At 35.3% G+C, this 17,047-nt stretch overlaps 1 long non-coding RNA gene across 1 annotated transcript; it reads left to right on the top strand.

Annotated features, from left to right (window-relative positions):
* The first annotated feature begins 1,801 nt into the window (after positions 1 to 1,801).
* LOC137853081 (uncharacterized) lies at positions 1,802 to 6,599 on the top strand. The gene is made up of 3 exons (XR_011094224.1): positions 1,802 to 1,946; positions 3,286 to 3,379; positions 4,410 to 6,599. It is a non-coding gene; the product is annotated as an uncharacterized lncRNA (long non-coding RNA).
* The last annotated feature ends 10,448 nt before the right edge of the window (positions 6,600 to 17,047 follow it).

The raw sequence follows: 17,047 nt of genomic DNA, 5'->3' as shown, positions 1-17,047 counted from the left end.
AGTCCAGAGAAGGACCATAGAGAAGATCAAGGGGCTGGAGCACCTCTCCTTCGAGGACAGATTGAGGGAGTTGCAGTTGTTCATATTGTTCCATATAGGATCCTAAGATCTTCAAAAGCAATCAACAACACATCAGACCCACATAGTAGAATAGCTTTGTGAGAGGAAAGGCAAGCAGGGATTTTTGAAGTAGCAAAGGCATTTTAACTTCTAATTACTTTTACAGTCAATTGAAAGGTTGGGACTGTCTTCAGTGGAAACTAGATTAGGAATTGTGTGTGCTTGTAAGCACACATACATATTTCTATATTGACTTCAAAGTCAGGTACAGAAATAAAAAAAAAAAAATCACCTAAACCTGTTATGCTATAAACAGTCCTCACCCATGTGTGAATTTTCTTAAGATTAGGAAGACTGAATTTGTATACACAGTGTGTCAAGATACATACAGCCTCTGACAACTTTTACATTTTGCTATTCTGGAAGGAGGTCTCATCTCTTCTAGACATCCAAAATGAAGCTTTGTGCCTAAAACAAAGTGGCAGTATAAAGAGCCATGCCTAACAGAATAAAAGCAATACCATATCTGTATCCAGAACACATAAGGTTACAGTTTTCTGAGGCTTAGAATTTTTGCATAACCCATGGCTTTTGCATAGCCCAAGTGACAGTCTAGCCTTCAGACTGATGACTCTCCAAAACTTATTCTTTTTTCCTGGTGTTTGTTAAAATGACACACTTCTTCAAGCCCCTTGGGGATGTGGAACATATCCAGAGTGGAAGTTCTGGGAGTCACAAGGTATCCTCTTGGTAATAATAGCTTTATTATAACACTCTGTGCTCTTCCAGCTTATACACTAGTATTAGAAATGTTTGTCCAGACAAAGTGTTTTTAGAGTAAATTGCTAATGAGAAATAATGAAATGCTGATATTTCTTCCTTCCTTCCGCAATTTCTTATTTAAGGCACCAAACTCCCAACATTAACTTATTCCCTTCAGAGTCATAGGACAGACTCTGGCTTACTAACTTCCTGCCTAATGGATCTTTCTGCACAAATTGGGCTTATAGGGGTTTATTTTTCCCTGGAGAGAAAATAGCTGGATTATGCTTTTTTGTTGTTGTTCTTTATCTATTATTTACATAGCAAAACCATTCCTATTTTTTCTTGCTGAAAATGTGCAGTTATTCCTGGTATCAATAAAAGGGTTTTTGTTAGTGCAAAAAAAGATCGTGTACTGTATTTTTTATAAACATATATTACAGAAATATTTATTTGGTCTATGGCAAGTCCAATTTGGACCGCCGTAGTGGATATAGGAGATAAGATATTGCATTCCAAAATACAAAAGATTTTTATGCATGTGCCCAAGGTTTGGAGATATCCATACTTATTTTCTCTTATCCACAAAAACTATTTCTCCATGATTCTTTCTATACTTTTCCGACATCAGGCTCAGCTTCAAAATACAGATAAAGAGTAATATTTGTTAGCAGAAGTTAATGTATACTCACGGAAGACAATACATTTCAGTTTCGCTAAAAGCTTATTAAATATTACTTTGTTTAAGTATTAAAGGATGCTTTTTCTTACTGACACAGAAAATCTATAACATCAGTAATCTGAAAGGTTTTTAGATATTACTGTTTGAAAAGCAAGCTCCATTATGCCCATGGAATTTTCTCTGCTGACATTTAGTTGTTAGTAAGGGTGACCTCAGTCTCTGACTAATGTGAATGTCATGATTAATGACACTCAGTCATGTGCCCAAGAAGATGACGTGCTTCAGGTGAGGCTGTGTCAGAAGAAATGACTAGACACAGAAATCTGTCAATCTAATGGTTAACCAGACACAGAATCTACCCGTCTAGAGAGAGCTATTTATAGCAGCTTTCTCCAGAGGAAGTGGAAACTTAATTAGACACAGCAACACCCATGTGAAATAGGTAAGAATGCAGTAAGCAATTTAAATGTGTGCATAAAAAGATACCAAGTTTTGTTGATCCAATAAGGATTACACAATAAATGAGAGGGAGGCTCTGGGAGTAAGTCTGGTCCCACTGAAATCAAATAAAAAATTCTACCGGACTTTAAAGGGGCCAAAGTTTTACCTCTATTCACTGAAAATCAGTTCATTCCTTCTCTATAGTGTCATTATATTTACTATTAATAGCTTGTGTAACTAGGCAAATACAGAAATATTTCATGTATTTCTAAGATAACTCTGAAGTTATATGGAAATGTAATACTTGGATTCAGAAGTATACATGTTTAGCATGATCTCTTTAAATATAGTTTAAATATTACAAGCAAAGTATACAAAATGCTCAAGGTATCATTACCATATTTACTGGTGTAGCTCTCTGTGATATTTGTATTAAGAACATACAATGAAAGTCAAAGGTTTGTCTAAGATTTGTGATCAGCTAGTAAAAATGTTCTGTTTTCTGTAGCTAGTAGGGAAACTCATCCTTTGAAAGATGAAGTGTAAGCATGGAAAACATTAAAGACTGCTAATCTTTAATAGCTGTTCACCCCTTGCTTGTGCAAACACCTCTTCTGTGTGCTCCCCTTTAGCATTTGCACACATTAGCTGAAACCGTAGCAGCACACATCCTTAATATTGCATCACTATTATTGACTGCCTAGCCACAAAAGCTGACATTGTAATTTTTACATTGTACAAAAAGTGTCTTATGGGATGCACTGTTTCACTTTTTTCTAATATCTTCCTGTATTTTTTAAGAAATTAAATCTTAAGAACAAATAGAAGGGCTTGATTTGTGGTTGCCAAATTAATATATTTTTATACATGTTTATTATTCTGAATGTCATTTTTTTATATATATAATTTCTCAGTAATTTTTCAACACAGAGTATTTTAGAGAGAGAGAGAGAGAAAAAAAAAAAAAGGTTAATTCTTTAAAGTGACAAAGTCATATATCAAAGAAATAAAGAATGCAATACAACTTCAGAACAAGGTTCTGAGAGCTGAAGATCATGAGTACAATTTCCAGAAAGGTAATACAGATATCCAGTACCAGCTGTGAGCCCCCAACAAAGAAAATATTTTGATAAGAATCATTTTATTTCATTCTCTCAGATAGTTTTTCTGTCCCAATTTTTTTCTGAATGATCACTTGTTGAAGAATAAACATACAGTTCACATCTCTTGACTGCTATAACTTGTGTGACAAATAAGCAGAATTTAGTCACTTCTGGTAAACTTAATACTTCCAGAAGCAATGCTGACTTTTTTTTTTTTTTTTTTTTTTCCCTCCCCAGAGATTACTACTTCAAAAGAATAGAATGCCTCCACTATTTAATAGCAGGAATTTCATCAGACAACAACAAACCTTTATTACAGATAACTAGAATGGTGAGTATGTAGTTGTCTTCAAAAATAATATTTAAAAAAAAAAATCCTAAGAACAGAAGAAATTTCATTGGACTCTCACTGACAGTAACTCACAATGTCCTATGTTGTCACAGAGGTCAGTGGTTTATAAAAGGTAACTGAAAGCAAACCACTATAAGTAGTACAGCTATGGTATTTCTAAAGGTAAAGGAAACACACAAACAAATAAACAAAACTTTAGTGTAGCTGAAAATTTTGCAATCATTTTAACAGGTATTTATGGAGGATATGTTATGATAAAAAGCTCCCTGACTCCTAAGTTCTGAAAATAGAGTAATAGGGACAATTCTCACTCACTGAAAATGAAATGAAATGAAATAACTTAAGATCTGTTGCCCTGAAGTGGGCAGAATTCTACTTGAATTAAGCTATTTAAAGGAGGAAAGATTGAATCACACCCATTGTCAAACAAAACTTGCACAATTCTTTTTAGTGTCAATCTCAAATCATCAGAAACACAGTAAATTTAAAGGTAAAGCCAATACAACTTCTGGGCAAGATTTCTGGCCTTCTGTTTCTATCCCCATATTGTAATTTTCATTCTCTTATAGTAGGTGTTTCAGTAAAACCTTATAATTTTGGATAAAACTATTTTAAATTGAAAATATATAAAAAATCAATATAATTAAAAAGGATTTTTATTTTTTTTTTAACATGAAAAAATAAAAGCATCATTGGATTTATTCCAGCATTAATTTCTTGGCTGGATACAACTATTTTATGAAGTTTACGTTACTGAGAAATGTAATATTTTCCAAGTGTTATCTGTAGTTGTCTCAAATGACTTGACATAGACTTCTCTTTCCTACTGTATGTCTTTGTTTACTCATTTCTTACTGGAACCCGCTGATGCCTTTGTAAATTGCTAAAATTAATTTCAATCCTCCATGTGAATTGCTCCGTATGTGGATGACTAGAATGTTTCCGATTACTATAATTGAACATTTTTTAAAATGGCTTTTAAATGCACTAATTACCCTCTTATCTCTAGAGCCAGTTGGAAACTAAAAGAGCATCCTCTGCTGCAGAACACCAGATGCTGTTTTCCATAAAGTAAGAATCTAGCATCTATCTGGATGTCCAGCTGGAAAACTAGAGGAAAGGACCTTGAGGGATTCCCTCGGTTATGATGAAAGCTGGTAAACCAGTCACATGTTCAAAGCTGGGCAACTTCTTTACAAAAGTAGCTTCTTCTGGATGGAAAATAATCACTCCGTAAAAGTGCATGTCAGAATATTGTAATTTTTTTTTCTATTTTGCAATTCAGAACATTTTCAAAATGTAAATGGCCCCCCAAAAGAAGACCTTTTAGGGGGAGTTTTGACTGTGATTCTTGTTAAAAAATAATGACCATGCCATTTTCCCACATCGTGTTTTTCTTTCTTGCCAGAAAATTACCTCCTGTTATTTACAGGAAGAAGTTTGGCCTGGGTTCCTTCTGTGCTCCCAATTCATATTAAAGAAATAGCAAATGCTGTCATTAATAAATATATAAATAAATAAATAAATTTCTAACTTCCCCCTTTTCCCACAAGGAAAATATATTTATGAACACCTGGTGAACTCTCACTAATGAAACTCTTTGCCTGCCAAGGAAGTTCCCACCATTGCCAGCTCTGAAATAGGTAGTTCTTTTAAACAATAAGGTTCAATGGTGTTGAACTAAAAATGCTGATTCTAATAAAAACTGCTAAGTGGCAAATGTGATTTTATCTGATGAAGTGTATTTCATTAAAATGGTTATTAATTATACCTGAAGTGACTTTTCTTAAGGAATCATATATATATATATATATATATGTCATAAGGGAGTAAGAGATATTAAAGGTATATTCATTAAAAAAAATCTTAGTGGCAAGTGAAATAAATCTTGAATTTCCAACTGAAAGGAAAAGTCCCTCTAAAACATGGCTGTAGCTTAAGAGTATGTAAAACTATCTACACTTGTAGCATTGTAATGAACATTGTACTTTTGTAAGTTGTTATTGGAAAATTAGGTTTCATAGAATCATAGAATCACAGAATGGTTTGGGTTGGAAGGGACCTTAAAGACCATCTAACTGCAACTCCTCTCCCATGGGCAGGGACACCTCCCACTACACCAGGTTGCTCAAAGCCCCATCCAACCCAGCCTTAAACACATCCAGGGATGGGAAATCCACAGCTTCTCTGGGCAACCTGTTCCGGTGTCTCACCACCCTCTGAGTAAAGGATTTCTTTCCAATAGCTAATGTCCTAATGTCTAATTTATGCACTTTGAGTTTAAAGTCATTATCCCTAGTGCTATTACTACAATCCCTGAATGAGAGTCCCTCTCCAGCTTTCCTGTAGGCCACCTTTAGGGACAGGAAGGCTGCTTATAAGGTCTTCCTGGAGCCTTCTCTTCTCCAGTCTGAACAACTGCAACTCCCTCAATCTGTTCTTGAAGGAAAGGTGCATTGTCTTTCTCATACTGGGGATGAGACTTGACGGATGCTTTCTAGATGCAGTCTAATATATATTAGAATTATATATGTAGTCTAATATATATTTGGAACCTAGCTATACTTAAAAAGTATAGTAAAGTAAAGTCTGTACTCCAACGCATCCTCCAGGGCATGGATAAAGGTGTTTAACAGAACAGGTTCCAGGACAGACTCTCATAGTACTTCATTACCCAACACTGAATTTGACATTTCACTCATCTAATAGTTCCCCCATCTAGACCATAGCATCTTAACTTTGATACAAAGATGCTGTGGGACACCACATCAAAAATCTTGCTAAGATCAGAATAGATGACATACACCTCTCTCCTTTCATCCATAAATCAACATATTCATAGATTATTTTATCATAGATACATAGATGCAATCAGTTTTACTTTTGATGGTTAATCACCCAATCAGCTAACCACCTTTTATCTTTTGTGCTTGTAATGGCTTTGTGGGTGTTATGCTTTGGGATTTTTCCAGGACAAAGTAAAGCTGACTATTGAGTAGTTCCCTGGTTTCTTGCCCTTTTTGAATACGGATGCAATATTCCCCTTTCTATAGTTTTCAGTCAGATGATCTGAAAAACAAGGCTTGGAAGGCATCACCTTATCTTCACCTGCCCTCGTTAGATTATTCATCTTAGTCAGCAGTGGCCCCACAGTTTTCTTGTTCAACATTTTACTATAACTCACTGGTAGAAGTTCTTGTTGCCCTTGACAACTCTTGCCAGTTTCAAATCTAGAAGAACTTTGGCTTTCCTAACAGCATCTCTACATGCCAAGGTAGCATTTTCATATTTCTTCTTTCTAGCTTCTCCTTACTTCTGTGCTGTTAACTTTGTTTACCTAAGCTGATGTCCTGATACATATAATCACTTTTCTGAGTATTTCTGGGGGTGGATCATTCTTGTACTAGAAGGAGGTTCCCCTTAAAGATACTAATTTGCTGGAGAAAGGAAACTTCTCCTTCCCTGAAAAAAAAAAAAAATAAAAAAATTAACAGAGCCAACTGAAATAGTTATTTAGCTCCTTCCATATTCAGAGACATCCAATTCAGTAGGAGTTATGTTCAAGGTCTCAACGTAATTTACAATTATATTAATGAATTTTAGGTAATATAATGGAAATCAGAATTTTCTGCAATTCCTTTGCAACTTACTAAGCTGAGTTGTAGTTGAAATTAACGGCAAACTGTCCCATTGTTAATCACTAAGTTCTTTAGCCAGTCTCATTTTAAAGACAGAAAGGCACTCAGAATACAAGGCATAAATGTTAAATAAATAAAATCATTTTAGACGTGAACAGTTTTTATTCTTTGCATACGGAATACTATAAATTATGTTGTAGAACACAGATACAAAATATGAGCTTCCAAACTGAAATTTCAAACTATTTGGATTATAATTTATCAAAAAAAAATTGAAGTTAATACACATTAAATTTTCTTACATTTATTTTTACTTTTGTATCCTGACAAGTATTCTTCAGCCCCCCCTCAAAAATAAATAAATAAATAAATAAAGGTTTAATATTATTAGATATTATTAGACCTAGACTTATGTGTTCCTTTCCTATGGAAAAATAATACATTTGAATTTTCAGAAACTACTAAACACCAAGAATATTCATTACCCTCAATTATGGAATTCTCTACTGTGTACGTGAAAATCTGCTATCCACTTGATTTAAGATCTCCCTACATAGTGCAGAAAATATCTGCCAAAAATTGACTAACCGATTTCATAAATAAGAATGATAATATCAAAACTTCATTATTATTATCTTATGTTACTGAAATTCATCATTTCAATACCAAATTAGATGGCACAGGACAAAATTTAGTGAAGTACAATGCCAATATAAATAGCAGACAAACATTTTTTCTAGTAACAAGGAGAATCATTTTGCATATTTTGATCTTTTTTCCTACAGGCACTTTGTTTTCTTTTGGTCAACAATATCAAAAACAATTCACCATTTACCAGATCAGTCCCAAACAAAATAAAAAAAGACTTGGATAGTACCGGTATTTGGTTCTAACCTTCCGTTATGTGGAAATTGCATATCTTTGGTACCCTGGGTACCAATTCTCTCTAAGAAAGATTGTTTTCCAGTGCCTAGATCTGTGAGACCCCACTCTTTCCTCCTCTCTCTGCTCACTCACACAGACCTCAACAGATTAGTTCCCGGCTTTCTGACTAACACTGAGGAATTGTATTTATAAATACATTCTGCCACTTTCAAACTCAGAATTTCCTTGCAAGAATATTGTCGTTTTTGCTGAAATGAAAACAAGACCTTGCAAACACTGTTAAATGTTCTTCATGCCACAATGTAATTTGGTTTGACCATTGTTGATGCTGACAGAAAGGACAGGAGAGAAGAGTTCTTGCATTTTAATGGGGGAAAACACTAACTTTCCTTCTAAAAGTTTTGGTCAAAAATCACCTCTAACTTCCGTTATGCTATTTTTTCCACTTTTTGTGTGAAAAGCTTTTATAAGATAACAGAAATCTACACTAGATGTCCTTTACTTTTGCTAGTCTGCTTACTAGTTAGAGCATTACACAGAAACCTCAGTCTGAACTTGATCATTTTTTTAAATGGCACACTAAACTTATCATTCATTAGGTAACGCACATGCTGAGATGTTGGCTCACCTACTATCCACAGGAGATACTGCTCTGTGATTGTATTTGTTACTGGTACCATAAAGACACCTGGGACAAAGGCATTTCTTTCTCCTCTCAGGTTCCTCACTGTGGTGCCATTAGAAGGCCAGTACAAGGTTATTTTGGTTCGTAATCTTGCAATTGCATTAGTACCTACAGAAAAGAGAACAGGAACTGAGAGCATAGTACTTATGACTGACAGTGAGTGTAATGATCAATATAAAGATGATTGTCCTTATTTTTTCTAGAAATATCATAGTTTGCTTTAGTTTGCTTTTTTTTTTCTTAGAAGTGTATGTTTTCTTGAGCAATTGATGCCTTTTTGAAAAGATTTTCAAGATTTAGCCAACTAAATCAACTAAAATGAAAGTTATACTGTTAAAACTTCACTAAAATTGTTCACATACTCTTGTTAAGAAAACTAACAAAAGTTAAAAAGTAAAACAATCCTAGATTAAACAAATTAATACCATGTTAGAGCCTGTGTTTAACACTAAGGCCACCATGGCAACAGATGGGTCAAATTTTCAGTTGTTTTTAATCAGTAAAATTCTCTGGGTTCCAACAGAGCTTTTCTGATTAAAAGCATCTGAAAATCTGGACCAATTATTTCCAGATAAATTATTCATGAAATAATGGGCAAAACTGCAAATAATTAATTTTATTAATATAGACTGGCCATCTATAGAGTTGGATGAGTAGGGAAAAACATTTTTGTTAAAAATGGCTTGATAATTAATTGGGAAAAAATCAGTTGTCATTATTATTCATCCCATGTAAAAATAACTCAATATACCGTAATAAAGTGATAACAGTAACTGCAGGATTGCTTATTGGATAATTTCAAGCTATAGGAGTGCATGTATATAACTTGCTCTAAGATAGAAGCTCTATTGCTGAATTATATCACAATTAAAGTCTATTAATTAAGTTAATATGAAACAGTGATCAGTTTGATTCCAAACACCGAAATAAAGTATTTCAGAGTAGATAGTTATAGGACAAATTTTACAAGTGGTGAAACTACATGGCTAGATTTGAATGCATGCCTCTGAAAGACTTATCCTGTTTATATCTGAGAATAGTGAGTGAAAATAAAGTAGAACCACACAAGTATCGGATATATAAGCCATTACTGGATTCCAAGAACAACACAGTATACTACTGCTAACATCAGGCAAAGCATCACCAGAGGAAATAAGCTTGAAATTTGAAATTAATTAAACTTGCCATGTTTCTACTGCATCTTGGATATGTCCCAAGTAAGTATAAACAAATTTAAATATATCGAATAAACATCTAGACCATTAATATTGTCATATACAATCAAATTAGAAAACAGTTGCTCAGACTCAGTCAACTTTCCCAGGTACTAGAAACATGAGCCAAAAAAAAAAAAAAAAGAAAGCCTTAATTGTGCAAGCCAACAAATGTTTGACATTATCATATCGCAGAATTATTCAACATACGAATTAAAGATTCTCCTAGAGAAAATAACCGTTAAAAGCAAGGACTTTGGTTTCCATAACTATCTCCACTTCGGTATCCAGGTAATATATTTTTGAGATTTCATTAGCTTCTGTATGCATCAGCAACCTTACTACTCTAGAAGACTCACAGAGTATTAGGCCCTGAAGGTTCTGTTCAGTTATATTCAGCCAAAATAGACAAACAGAAATGTCCTAGCTTCTAATATTCTACTAGGGGTGACTGAGCTTCAGCATCAGCAGCTTTCAACCTTCTCTGTAACTTCTACATATCTGTAAATCATTGGGTTCCCTTTCCCTTTGCTCTCTTCTGGCCCCAGATCTATTATCATCATCTCACTCTTCCATAGAGCTGTAATTACTAGTTTGTGCTACATGCTAATATGGCTCACATTTCATTGGGAAATATAATTCTAGGAGAAAAAGGAAAAGAAAATCTGGAAGAAAAAAAGTTTATAGTTCTGAAATTACCATGAAAATAAAACTAGAGACATTATCTTTCCTGATCAAACTATCTGGTAATTTATTTCCTCCTCTGCATAGCCTTCAAAGGTCTGCACTAATAGTGAGATGCCAGTTTTGAAAATAGAAGGGTAATTTTTTTTTAATTGATTGTTGTCTGTACTTACTATATTTGCAGTTTTTTCTCTTTAAGTCACAAGTCACAGGGAGGATATTTGAAGCTTTTTTTTTTTTTTTTTTTTTTTTTTTTTTCCCTGTAGAGGGGAAAACTTTCCTCTGTCAGTTCTGTCTTTCTCTTTCACTCTGTTGATATGAGTGTAGAACTCAGTCTGCTAATCCTGACTATGGTACGGTGAAGGGTGACACTAAAACTGTGATTGTTTGGGGGCCACACCACCGGTCCTTGTATTTTATGGGAATGCATATAATAGAATACTTGAAAATAATGCCTTCAGTTTCAGTAGAATTGTATTATATCTTCAGTGGTGCAAATTACATTGCAGTCCAGGGCAGGATTAGTAAGACACTTATCACTGAATGTGCTTGCTGTCACTTTGGCACTATGTAATTCTACATCTCTTACAAATCACTGTCAGTTAAATGGGGGGGGGGTGGACGACACATATGCATCATGTAGCAATCATATGCATCAAGTAGCAGCTCAGTGTTTTAGCTGCAGTTGAAATCAGAAGAACTAACTGCAACACAGTTACCCTTAACATAAAAACAACATGGAATCTAAGGCTGAACAGAAGTATTATTCAAGGAAGGCTAGTTTGGAAAGCAGAATCATAAAATTCTAATAATCTCCTAGACACCTGGAAGTTCATATGGATTTTATTTTCACCAGAAATTTTATAATGATAATTGCTCTGCTGATATTGAAAGTACAACTTGGTAAGCATATGCTAATGGTGACTATCAAATACACACACAGTAAGTTTTATTTACAAATGTGTTTGGAAGAGACAATAATGCCCACTTGTGGTTCAGAGGTCTGATTTTCCTCAGTGGGGTCTGCAGATTGCTGGGAGTATTGCTGGGGAAAAAAAAAAAAATAAATAAAGGAGTCACATACCTCTTACTGAAGGTAAGACTTCTGCATAGAAGAACGCAAAATTTTCAAGGTTAGGATGCAGTGGCAAGAGAAAAACTCTGCAAGTGTGCATAGCTTCCTAATAATAAATAATCTCTGCAAACATGTTCACTACTTTTTTTTTTCATTTTATTATATAAAATTTATATAAATTATATAAAATATTGCTGGAAAACAAACAAACAAAAAAAAACAAAAAAAAACGTTGTAAACCATTTTTTCTTAAAGTGTGAGTGTGTATGTGTTCATGCCACTACTACTCAGTGTTAAAGCTGACAAATTTGGGCCCTCCATAAGGAAAAGTGTTTCTCTGCTGTGTAAGTATAGCCAGCAACTCCCGAGTCACAGCTTTTTCCATCCAAAGACCAAATATGATTTTACCAGGGAGACTGTGTTTTGCTTTCTCAGCTGTTTTGATTATTGCACACCTTTTTTTTACACCTAATTCTGCCCAACTGAGGGAGCAGAAAGTCTGGTTTGTAGCCTTTCTTGGTGTGTTCCAGCAAATCAAATTGTTATGATTACTGCTGAAAAGAGAGGCCTTAGGTGGTCAAGAAACTGTGATGACAGAGAAGCAAGCATAGGATTCATGTCTTTTTAGTTTGGACTGTAAGTGACATTAGAGAGCTGTTCCCAGGGCTTGTGAAGAAAGTTGCTCATGCGGAAAGGCTGTGTTTATGTTTAATGTGGTCAAAATCTTTAAAACAGCTAATTTTATACCTCTGGAGTTGTCTACATAAGAACTAATCCGTATTCTTTTAGCATGACTTATACTGGAAAAACATCTATTTTAATATCTTTCTCCTCTTTTTCATGCTGCTATATCATGGTACAGTTGTTATCACTAGAAAGTTTAGCACAGGATAGTTTTTGGCAGGGTCCAATAGGTCCTTGTGTTCAGAAAAATAAAACTGAAGCTTTTAAGATTTCTGATATTAATATAGGCATATATTTGCATTTTCAATATTTTCAATGCAAATATTATTCTCATTATTTTTAAATGGAATTTTCCAATAAGCTTTATCTGTTTTTTAACTCACATTGTCATGCTTGATCACTAATATTTCTTCATGTACGAGCAATTCACACAAAATATTCCTCTTTTCTTTTTTTTAGGTATCCAAATGGTTAGTTAGAAAGATGAGCCACACTGTAGGAAGTTGAATAGATACTCTCAGGGTCATTTGGTCCAAATGACAATCTTCATTTTTCTCTCCCAAGATGGTTGTAAATGCGCTGCACATGTTTGTCATAAAGTCAAAGCCACTGTTTACATGAGAAAGTAGAAGTCGGAGTAATGCTGTTTTGCACCTGTTGTTATTCTTGTACAAAAAGAAAAGCTACGTGTGAAATACATTGCTGTATTTGCCTAACAATTTGCAGAATGAGACTAACAGTATGGCTTGAAAATGCCTGGTTTTTCTTCCAAGCAAGATTTCTGACATCATCCTAAAACCTCCATGGGCATAAATTTTTAAGAACATAAAAGGTTTATGAGGAACCAGAAACACAGAGAAAGAATCCATGAATTTCTGTGAAAGTAGCAAAAGAAAAATGTAAAAGTCAAGCTACAGCACATACCAGAGGCTGTTGGCTGAACAACGTAGATCCCATACATATATAGTAGGAAATAATACCAAGAGGAAACTGGATGGACTAATTAAATGAAGATCATACTTGATGAATGTTCTTGATGGCACTGGAATTATGCAGCAGGAATGAAACAGTACAAAACATGTTTCTTGATTTTAGAAAGGCTTCCTATACTGCACAAACAAGTCAAATTCCATAATCTTGCTGCTGAGGTAATAGTGTGCAGCTACAAACAACAGACTGCTAATTATTTTTTTAAATGAATCTGGTTGGAATAAGGTAAAAGTCCAGAAAGGTATAAAGGTTCATCAGTACAATTTAGGTACATTGATTCTATACGAATTGAAATTCAGGAGGCTAAGAAGTCAGTCATCAAAATGATTATTTGGATATTGGTTTATACATTTACCTTAGCTGGGGCAAAACTCAGCATCTGGTGGTTGCTGGCCACCTGAACTTTTCCCATTGTTTCAGGCTTCAAAATGTGGATTATAGCTGCTAGTTTATAAGGAAACATTCTGCATGAACTGGACACTTTTCAGACAACAACAACAACAGAAAAGTAGCAAACGTTCCAACAAAAATGTTTTCATACAATCAACACAGTGGAGATTTGGGTAGCCTGGTTCATCTTTAGGCATTTAGCTTAACCTGACGAGTTATTTTAGCAAATCAAACAAGTCATCTGTTGGCATATCTAAAACTGTGCTGGAATATCTGTACATCTTTTGGCACATGAGTATGAGTGTAATAACCATAATGGCATAGCCCTGGGGTGCTACTCAAAAACAATATGAGAAGAAAATTCCTAGAAAAGTGATCAAATAAAATCCTGCTGAAAGCCAACCATCAAGAACAACCCTGTATATGACAGAACAGCCACCCCCACACCCCTGATTACAAAATTCAGAGACCTATGTGTTTTATCCTGTATGTAATCACAACCTCTCATCATAAGAATTCTCATGTTCTTCAGTATCCCTTTCAAGGCTCCTTGATGCTGTAAGAAACACCTGAAAGCAATCAGCCAGTGCCTTGGAGAATATACTTTTATTTACAGGACTGAAAATCTAAAGATACATGAACATTAAGCAAGGAACTTATCTAACAATTCCTATATCTGACCGTTTGCCTCTTCTCCAGTGTTCCTTTAGAAGCTGTCCTGCCTAGTGGGAGGGTAATGGAATCACAGAACCATAGAATGGTTTGGGTTGGAAAGGACCTCAAGGATAACCCATTTCCAACCCCGCTGACATGGGCAGGGACACCTCCCACTAGACCACATTGCTCAAAGCCCCGTTCAGCCTGGCCTTGAACACTTCCTGGGATGGGGCATCCACAGCTTCTCTGGGCAACCTGTTCTAGTGCCTCACCATCCACAGAGTGAAGAATTTCCTCCTAATATCTAATTTAAATATTTTAGTTTAAAAATATCTTTTAATCTCTTTTAGTTTAAAATCATTCCCCCTCTTCCTGTCATTACTTGTTGTTGATAGGTGAAGGCTCAGAAAACAATATGTGTTTTTCCCTTCCACCCCCTAATTTATTCACCCAGAAAGGAGACAGCTAGAGGCCTTTCTCAGTCTGAGTCAGCCATACCCTTCTCTCTCATCAGGCAGCTGGGATCAGTAGGTACTAGATGATTAGCAATATTGGCAAAAAATGTGCTGAAGCTCAACAATGACACTGTAGCAAACCTAACACCATCAGAGAAAAGTAACTCCATACCAGGTTGAAAAGAAAATTATCCAGACAAGATGTTAAGATACAACACTTACATTTTGCATTTTGCATGTACCTGAACAAAATGTTGTGACAGCCAGGCCTAGTTCCTAAGTTTTACTTTTTTTTTTTTTTTTTTTACTTTTTTTTTTTTTTTTTATCTTGAAGATTATCTGGTTGCATTGATTTCTGGAGAGGCTCATTTCAGCTCCAGTGGATGGAAAGATTGCAAGGGTGCTCAAGCACTGCTTTCTGGCCTGATTTAACCACAACACACTCACACTTGGGTTTCAGTCTCAGGGGATTGAGCCAAAAGTAGTCTAGAATCCAGACCTCCAACTTCCCAACATAACGGTTGTCGTGGTTTAACCCGACAATGGAGCACCATTTCTCCTCCCCAGGATGCTGGATAAGCCGTTAGTGACCATGGTGCTTGCAATCAATTATTATCAGTATCAGTCACTATTGTTAACATCTTTAAGGCTACTCTAAGCACATGCACCAGAAAAGGCCCATTCGGAAAGAAGAGATCTTCGGAAAGAGATTCGGAAAGAAGGTGTCACTTTGTGACTCCTAAACAGCCCTGATGTCCCAGCTCAGACAAGGTGGCGGCATGCAAAATGTTAAACACCAAAAATATTGGCAAATGTAGGTATGAAGGACACACATCATTATTTTGTTAAAAGTTTGTCTTTAAAACATGTGTAAAGTAGACAAGGCATTTGTGTTCTTGTATTCTTGCTTCAAAATATAGTGAAAATAATAGGTAAAGAAATATATACCTGGCAGTGATCAAACATTCAAAGTGAATTTCTGTGTTCTTGGTTGGGGTCTCCTGATAGTCCTATATCTCTTACATGTCTTTATCACTTCACCATATATGTTAGCAGAAATATAGGGAGGTTTTGTTCTGTTCTTTGTTACTCCAAAGCCAAAATCTAGGAAGATAAATAATTTAGTAATCTTGCCCTTTAAACTAAGTGATGTTAAAAGGTCCAATGCAGCCAGGAATTTCTTCAATTATTTAATTCACATAGTCAAATAAAAGGGCCAATTTTGAGACAGTCATCTATATAATACCTGTTTTTATTTACAATGTTTTGCCATCAAGCAATGTTAAAAGCAGTATAGCTCTTATTAAAACAACTACCTTTATCTTGGCAAGCTTCCTTTTCAGCTAACACTCTAATTATTTATTGAAGGGTTTCCCTCATCAGGTAGTAATAATAATAACAATAATAGTCTCAGGGTTACCTGTTTTTACTCCTGTATTTTCACTAGCCATACTAAACCATGCAATCACTGCAAGCATCATGAATTATAAGAATCAATGCTTGGCAGACACTGCAATCTAGCCCCAAAAGCCAAGACAGTATTCCAGCCCCCAAAGCTGTCAAACCACAAGTTTAAGTGCAGAACTTATGACTGGAGCACAGCTGTCCTTCTTGTGCTGGGGGCTCCAGACCTGGACACAATATTCCAAGAGGGGCCTCACCAGGGCTGAGTAGATGGGGACAATCACCTCCATTGACCTGCTGGCCACTCCTTTGTTGATGCAGCCCAAAACACAGTTGGTCTACTGGGCTACAAGCACGCACTACTGACTCATGGTGAGCTTTTCATCCACCAGAACCCCCAAGTCCCTCTCTGCAGGGTTGTTCTCAATGAGTTCTTCCCCCAGTCTGTACTTATGTCTGGGATTGTTATTGGGTCTTTCTTGGTCTTGAAGATACAGGAGCTACTTCTTTATCATCTATAAGTTAAAAGATGAAAGCTCTCCTGGTCTTTGCTGTTCTTTGACTATTTAACTAATAAGAACTGCCACCTGCCAGGTCCTTCTAATGGAAGTGCAAACAACCCCCAGGACTATTGAGGAATGTTGTGTTTACTCTCCACCTGTGAAAATCAAAGAAATTTGTCATGAAAAAACAAAGATGGAAAATTTTTAATACTTCAAAGCTACTTAAATTTTCTAGAGTTCTCTTTTTACTTTAAAAAATACTTTAGATATTTTTGCAGAAACTTTGGTATTCCTAACAGAAAGAGCAATGACAAACCTCCACCAAATATTAATCCACACATATTTTAAAAATGTGTTCAGCTCTACTATATATGTTATTACTT

Source organism: Anas acuta, chromosome 3, assembly GCF_963932015.1.
Source record: "Anas acuta chromosome 3, bAnaAcu1.1, whole genome shotgun sequence".
Lineage (NCBI taxonomy): Eukaryota > Metazoa > Chordata > Aves > Anseriformes > Anatidae > Anas > Anas acuta.
The sequence above is the reverse complement of the archived record's forward strand: the minus strand, read 5'-3'. Positions and strand labels throughout refer to the sequence as shown.